Below are 8,614 nucleotides of genomic sequence, written 5' to 3' on the forward strand. Positions count from 1 at the left end.
TAAAGTTGAATTATAGTCTTGTCTCACTTCCACCTCCTGTATACAACTTTTTGCATGAAGGATCACTCATAAAATGCTTTGCCACAAAGCTTAGTTGTCGTAAGGTGTTTAGCCACACCAGTCTCCTGATATGTCCAGATATTGTCTTGATTTTGGGATAAGCCTATCTTGAGGCTGGAGGATGCTGTCCTAAAGATCTGAGCTCCCTTGGTCTTCAGAGCTGTATCACAGTTTTCTGTAAAGCTGAAATCTTATCTCCTGGATTGCAAGGATCTCTACTCTTCTACTTGCCTTCCTCACTTTTGTCAGGATCTTGAAATCTATTGTTTCATGTTCATTACAGCCAAAGCTGTCACTGACCATAATTTCTACTGTCAGTTGCCTCATTCATAACTCATATATCCAGGACAGCATCACACCAAACTATCCCATTTAAAATGTGAGATAGGAAATACACACCATAAATGCTTCCCCTAAAAATGTTATGGGCACTGCCTTAAGAATATTTTTCTGTCTACTTTAGTGGTGATCTACTTTAAACCTTTCATCAGTTTCTCACTATAAAAACAACTGGCTTATTCTGAAGTTTTCCTTCAGCATATTCACGTTGCATATGCAATTATGTTTAATTGCAACTCTCCCTTACCTCAAATATTTTGTGTGCAATAATCCGCATCTTTGCCTAGCCTTTACTGCTGGTTTGTCCATTACCCTTGGTTCAGCACACAGTGTTCCTCAGATTGTAATTTCTCATTTTCTTCCAGAAAAATTTTATGACCACTTTCCACATTTCTTCTGTTGCATACTTACAATGCCACCCCCAATCTTGTCTCATTTTTTCCTAGGGTCAGCCTTCTGTGGGCATGTTTTTGTTGCTCCAGGAATTCCATTTCTTATGGCATTAATAGTCTAAACTCTCCTTTTAGTTGCAGACTTGCAGTTTCTCACTAAATCTGGCCTCTCTAGGCTCAGAAATACCTTATAACATTTTCCCTTTTTCTGTCACTAACGACTAAAATCCTATGTTCTCTTGGGTAATCTTTACAAAGACCTTCTTACACTCATACTTTAATTTTCTAATGTAACCAACTTAAACCCTAACTGAACCCTAACTCTAAATTTCCACAAGACTCTAGATGCATTTAAATATCTTCTTCTTTTCAGTGAGAATTCTAAAAATGGTTTACCCACACTTTTTTCCTGGTTTTAATTCATCATTGAACATTCACTATCAGTCCAAGGAATTTTATCACCGTATTACCAAGATGCCCAATGTCAAATGTCTTAATATTTTTATCTCTTTTTCTATGTCCTTCTCACTGCTCAATTACAACTTTTAGTTTACTCAACCTTAAACTGAGTTTAGTGGCCCTGTTAACTTTTCACTGAAATAAATACTAAACCCTCACTAGTCTGAGCTCACTTTTGGCCTTGTCTGAAATGTGGTTTTATTGGCTTTTTACAGATCCTTGTTTATGAAGTTCTAATCTTCGTTGTTGGTTTAGGGTGACCTCAGTAACACCCTAGAAAACTCTGTTCCTCAGCTTATCTTTGAAAAAAACCCCAATAATCATGTTCTTAAATGTAGCTCGGAGTTGCCTTTTTGTATGCTCTTATTATATTTCCATAGCTTCAGTTTATCTAAATCATAATCCTTACTATATTCCTAGCCAACAAGGGCAATCAAATGGTAGTCTTAATGTGGACAGAAGAGAACTGAACCACCAGTGTTCTAACTTCTGGGGTTCTTAAAATTTTATTTTTGGTAGAAAGAATATTCAAATCACTAGAGGAAAACCATAATCCTTGGTTTCAGTGAGCCTCTGTAACACCACCTGGGACGTTATTCATCTTTTTCCAATGAAGAATTCCTTCTATAGTCTGCTTTCCCAAGGCACTATTGCTGTCAGTTCACAGCTTTCACTTTACTATACCCCAATTCCAACCATAGAATTCCACTAGCTTCAACGACGTTCTCCAAAGGTCACTGCTAATTTTCACTACTGAGAAAGCCGACAGTTAGTATTCAGTTTCCTTGAGATTTGTTTTAAGATTGCTTTGGGATTAGCTTTCAAACATTCTCATTGTTATTATTTTTATTATTATTATTATGTGGTTTACTCAACTGTAGCGTCACGATAATCAAATGGAAAGATGCTCCTGGATCTGTTCCTAGGCAAATAAGTTTGCTGCTTTAAAATAACTTCATGTCTCACTTCAGAGGGCATTTTTGCATCTTAACAGATACAGTGGTTGCTCAGTCCTAACATGTATCCTAGAGCTCAGATTTTAAGTGGGATTAATGGAATATAATGAAATTCCTAGTTTACTCACTGAGAAACCTAATCACCACTGTCTTAAAATAACATATTTCTTTTATTATTTATTTATTACCTACTTATTTAGTGTTAGTCTGCCAAGTAGATATTTGATCAAAACCAGGAATCCCTGCAAGTCTGCGGGAGGAAACCTCCCTAGACAGAGACAGACAGACAGATACACAACACAGACACAAAACTACCTGATCAGCACTTTAAGGACTAAACTCTCATGCCATGATAAAATTTCTAGTTCACTGACTCCCACAGCTGTAAGATGCAGATACTCTTAAACTATCCATAGTCCCAAGATAGAAGCCAATACTGTTTACATAAAAGGCTTACACAATTATTTGATCAAACACTGTAGCCTTGAATTTCAGCACAAAACATGGTGCAGGAACCACTACTACTCCAGCTCTAAATTAACACAGGTAGCCTATTAAAACAACAGAATAGTATGTCAGTCTCTTACTAGGAATTCTATGCATTTTATTGCTATACCAGAAACAATCCACAGCTTTCTGCAAATAATTTGGGATTGCCTGGAGATGACAGAAGTAAAAAACTGAGACAGAGACATGGGTTTCAAAACTAGAAATAATAGTTTTCTGACAGTATGATTAATACTTTACAGTTCTGTAACTCCTTCCAGCTTATTCTTTGCTCAGGTGAGCTGTGACACTGCTAAACCAAGCCTTCATTAACACAGGGATCATTCCATCTGACATCGATGTCCTTGAAAGCAAGTTAGAAGTACAACATGATAAAGCATTTCAGCACTAGAAATATACTTTGCACTTACATTTTATTTCTTTTTGAGACTTTCAATACAAAGGTGAGAGATCACTTCCTAGGAGATCTGGGCTTTTAATCCCATATCTTTATCTTGAGCTACCCTATCTTACTCTCTTTAGTGCCTCACTCTGTGGGTTAAAACCATTCTGATGAGTGACTGGTAAATGCCATGTAACAGTCAGAATTAAGACATCATACTTTATCAATAAATTCTACAATTCAGGAAAGTAAGTCCATGACAAGTAGTTATTTTGAACCATTTTCAGGCTAATCACTTTGTATAATTTATAGTAGGTGACCATTCCTATAGTAAAGAATGATTTAAAACATTAATCTTGTTTCAAATAGATTGTTTATTACAATCTGTTCTTTCTGTATTCATTTGACCTTCAGTTTGTATGCATCAGTACTCCTGTGCCATTGTGATGTCATTGTGAGATTACTTCAATTACCTGTATACATACAAAAGGTGTAAATGATACTGTGTCCCATGTCTGCAGAGTCTGAAGTCCTCAGATGTAAGATTGCATTTACCCTTCATATTTATCCATGGTAAATCATACTTTGAAAGAGCAAACATAACTTTCAAGAGTTACAATTATTACACAGCATACAACTGATGGAAAGGCTCTGAGATCCCAATAAGAAAAACATGTTTAATATTTAAGAAAGTGCAACATAGTGCATAGGTGACATTTGAGATGGGATAGGAATGGTTAGGCTTGTTCCACAAAACATTATGGGGAACTGATTGAAATCCCCATAATTCAGGAAGAATGGTTAGTAACCTCCTACTCCAAATAGATGTACACAGTCTATGGGGCCGGATGGGTTACACCCAAGGGTTCTGAAGGAGCTGGCAGAGGAGCTCGCTAAGCCATTCTCATCATCTATCAGCAGTCCTGGTCTAGCGGGCAGGTCCCAGAGGATTGGAGGTTGGCCAGTGTGATGCCTCTCTACAAAAAGGGCAGGAAGAAAGACCTTGGGAACTACAGGCCTGTCAGCATGACCTCAGTGCCAGGGAAGATCATGGAGCAGATGATCCTGAGATCATAAAGCACATGTGGGAAAACTGAGGGATCAGGCCCAGTCGGCATGGCTTCATGAAGGGCAGGTCCTGCTTGAACAACCTGATCTCCTTCTATAATAAGGTGACTTGCCTGATTGATGAGGGAAAGGTTGTGGACATTCTGTATTTGGATTTAAGTAAAGCATTTGGCACTGTCTCCAGCAGCGTTCTCCTGGAGAAACTGACTGCTCATGGCCAGGATAGGAGGATTCTTCACTGGGTAAAAAAGTGGCTGGATGGCTGAGCCCAAAGAGTGGTGGTGAATGGTATCGCATTTAGTTGGTAACTGGTCGCTAGTGGAGTCCCTCAGGGCTCGGTGTCAGGGCCAGTGTTGTTTAATATCTTCACTGATGATCTGGATGAAGGGATTGAGTGCACCCTCAGTAAATTTGCAGACAACACCAAGTTGGGTGGGAATGTTGATCTGCTGAAGGCAGGAAAGCTCTGCAGAGGAATCTGGACAAGCTGGATTGATGGGCTGTGGCCAATGGTATGAGGTTCAACAAGGCAAAGTGCTGGGTCCTGCACCTGGGCCACAACAACCCCCTGCAACACTCCAGGCTTGGGGAAGAGTGGCTGCTAGGTGGAAAAGGACCTGGGGGTTGCTGGCTGACAGCCACTGAAGATGATTCAGCTTGTGCCCAGGCAGCCAAGAAGGCCAACAGCATCCTGGCTTGTATGAGCAATAGTGTGGCCAGCAGGGCCAGGGCAGTGATCATCCCCCTGTACTTGGCACTGGTGAGGCTGCACCTCAAATACTATGGTCAGTTCTGGGCCCCTCACTACAGGAAAGACATTGAGGTGCTGGAGTGGGTCCAGAGAAGGGAAACAAAGCTGGTGAAGGGTCTGGAGCACAAGTGTGATGAGAAATAACAAATGTGATGAGGGATCTGGGGTTGTTTGATCTGGAGAAGAGAAGGCTCAGGGGAGATCTTACTGCTCTCTACCACTACCTGAAAGGAGGCTGTAGTGAGGTGGGGGTCAGTCTTTTCTCTCAAGTAACAAGCAATAGAACAAGAAGTAATGGTCTCAAGCAGTGCCAGGGGAGGTTTAGATTGGATGTTAGCAAATATTTCTTGTCAGAGAGGGTGATCAGGTATTGGAACAGGCTGCCCAGAGAAGTGGTAGAATTATCACCCCCGGAAGTGCTCAAAAACAGTGTAGATGAGGCCCTCAGTGATATGGTTTAGTGATGGACTTGGCAGTCCTGAGGCTCTGGTTGGAACTGATGATCTTAAAGGTCTTTTCCAACCTAATTGATTCTATTATTCTATGATTCTATTACAAATTAAGTTTTTTTTAAAAAAAAAAAGAAGAAAATTTCACTTTTGTCAAAATGAACCTCACCAAATAAACCAAAGGATTTTTTTTTTTAAGTAAAAATTTTCAAGGAAAGCAAATATTGTATGAAAAGTTTCACTTTGTGGGTTGCCAAATATTTTATTCCTACACAATCAGTTGTGGCATGGGGGTTGTTGTCCTTTTGTTTATATCTACCTGTCTGCCCTATTACAAACTTTTTGAGTGAGCAAGCACTCAGAAAATGCAGTTTGTACTTTGAGGCACCTAAACAGAGAAGGAGGAACCTGAACTCCATGGGCAGGTGCAAGAAGGAATGGTAGATGGGAATAAGGAGGTTACCAGTCTAGAAAAAGAGTTCACTTTGGAAAGTAAGCGCAATCAAAAATTTCATCATGCTGCATTCTAACTAAAAGGTGGATCTAAATGCATGTTAACCCTGCATTCACACTTCTGTTCAGCAAGAGAAGATAAAAGGATGGAAATTATTTTTCAGTTGCTAGTCATATTTGCTTATTGTATAAGCCATCTGAGAAGTAACACTCAGCAGATCAAAAGTATTCTCTTTTATGAAAAAAGGGCTAGATTATATTCTTAAAGTGAATAAAGAGAGGTTTCCTTATTTTTTCCTTTTTTTTTTTTTTCCCCTCACTCTTCAGGATGTAAAGAACTTGTATCTTCTTCAGGCACAAAATATGGAAAAGTCCTGAGAAGACCCTACAAGCCTGGAACAAATCCAAGTGCTGTTATTGTTTGCACTACACATTAGAGTAACGAGATGCAGAAATTAAGTTGTGGTTTCTGAAGCCTGCTTTACCAGCCTGTACTAAGATAACTCATTCATCTTTCTTGCATACAGAACCTTTGTCAAACAAAGACTCAGCTGATAATGAGCAGAAGAGAAATAATTTCTGCAAGTCATTAACTACTTTTTTGTTATGTATTTGAAATTCTATCAAATTGTTAAAAATAAACCTTCAGTATTCCTTTCTGTGTTGCTGGGGCAAAGTCCTGTGATGATATACAGAATCCCTCCTTTCTGCTTCTGACATTTAGCAAGGCCGCTCTTGTATCTACCTTTGTGATCTACTGTTATGAGATAGGAAGGCAGTTTCAAGTGTCAGTGAATTCTTTTTTCAGGAGAGATGCTTAGAGTCTTTTCCTAGCAAGAAACTCCTCACAGAGGACTTGAAAATGATTTATCATCCATTTAGATTTTTTTTCATGTGTTTTGTGCTTTTCTGGTTTGAAAAGATTTTTTTTTTTTTTACTTCCCCTTTGGCTTAATCAGGTCCCTTTAAAATTCATTACAGAAAAGAACAAAAGAATGCGACTAAGCGTAACTATGCTAAATCATCGCACCAGCAGAGCATTCAGAGATGAATTGGTCTCAATTAGTCAACGGTCTCATTTCTGTACTGCCCAAGTGCTCTCATCCTTTCTTTTCTTTCTAAGGAGAAGTGGAAAAAATGTGTCAGAGAGTACTATCATTAGCAGTAATTGTTGCTATTAATGCACGCCATTTTCATTAAGTATTCAGTTTTGGTAGAACATGGCTCTACTAACCTCATATTCCAAAATAATGGAACTCAATAGTAATTAAAACCACATATTTATTACTAATCCCATTATTCCCATTAATCAAGCAACAAAAGAGAAGATCTCAACCAGTAGCAGGAAAGGACCATATAAGAGAATATTTAAAACACTCAGATACTTGGAAATAACTTCGAGAAGACAGGTTTAACCCTAGAACACTAAAAAAGGTCCATTAAACTGATTGAATAACCAGAAAGTCACTCTGAGATCTCCTAGGGAATGAATGAGAAGACTAAGAAAAGGTAAATATGCTGCCTTTCTTTAGAAGGAGACAGAACTTAGATAATTAACTTAATTGGAATACCTGGAAACATCTGAGAGTAGATAAGCTATTAGTAGGCAAATGAAACAAGCAACACTGAGATGATTTACAGCAAAAGTAGATATAGGTTTGGTTTTGGGTTTTGGTTTTTTTTTTATTAAGCTAAATAAAGGTAGTTTTCTTACACTAGATTGGGAGAGACCTTGGTGTGTTTAGCCTGGAGAAAAATAGACTCTGGAGGATGTATATAAAACCTGATGAATGTAGAGTCATACTCTTCTCTGTGGTGCCTGCCAGCAAGACAAGAGCCAACAGGCATAGGCTGAAATAACTGAAATTCTGCTTAACAAGATAATTTTTACTGCAGGTGATCAAACACTGGCCTAGGTTGCCCAGAGAAGTTGTGGAGTCTCTGTCTATGGACACATTCAAACTCACTGGGACATGGCCCTTTGCAATGTTCTTGCTCTGAGCAAAGGTGGAACTGGGTGATCTCCACAGCCACTGACCAGTCTCAGCCACATTGTAGACCTGTGATCTGGCAGCACAACAGGTTGTATGAATTTTAGGAAGGTCGGTCTTCACCAGTAAGAGCTTCAGTCACACTGCCCCAGTCACAGAAGGCAAAGGCAGGGACTGGGAGAAGGGAGAACCACCTGCTGTAAGAGAAGATTAGGTTCAAGATCATCTAAGGAACCTGGAGGTGCACAAGTCCATGGGACCTGACAAGATGCAACCGCGGGTCCTGATGGAACTAGCAGATGAAATTTTCAAGCCATTATCCATCATACTTAAGAAGTCACGTCTGTTAAGTGAAGTTCCTGCTGACTGAGAAAGAAGAAATATAACCCCCATTTTTAAAAAGGGAAAAAAAAGAAAACCCAGGGAACTACAGGCCAGTCAGTCTTACCTTGGTGCCCAGCGAGATCATGGAGCAGATTCTCTTGGAAACTATGCTAAGGCACATGGACCATAAGGGGGTGACTGGTGACAGCCAACATGGCTTCACTAAGGGCAAATTGTGCTTGAGAAATTTGGTGGCCTTCTGTGATGGGGCCACGGTGTTGCTGAATAAGGGAAAAGTGACTGATTTCACCTACCTGGAATTATGCAAAGCCTTTGACACTGTCTCACACAACATCCTTGACTCTAAACTGGAGAGGCACGGATAAGATGGATGGGCCATGCATTGGATAAGGAATTGCCTGGATGGTCACACTCCGAGTTGTGGTCAAAGGCTGGATGTCCCTATGGAGCCCAGTGACGAAG

Source organism: Strigops habroptila, chromosome Z (assembly GCF_004027225.2).
Source record: "Strigops habroptila isolate Jane chromosome Z, bStrHab1.2.pri, whole genome shotgun sequence".
Lineage (NCBI taxonomy): Eukaryota > Metazoa > Chordata > Aves > Psittaciformes > Psittacidae > Strigops > Strigops habroptila.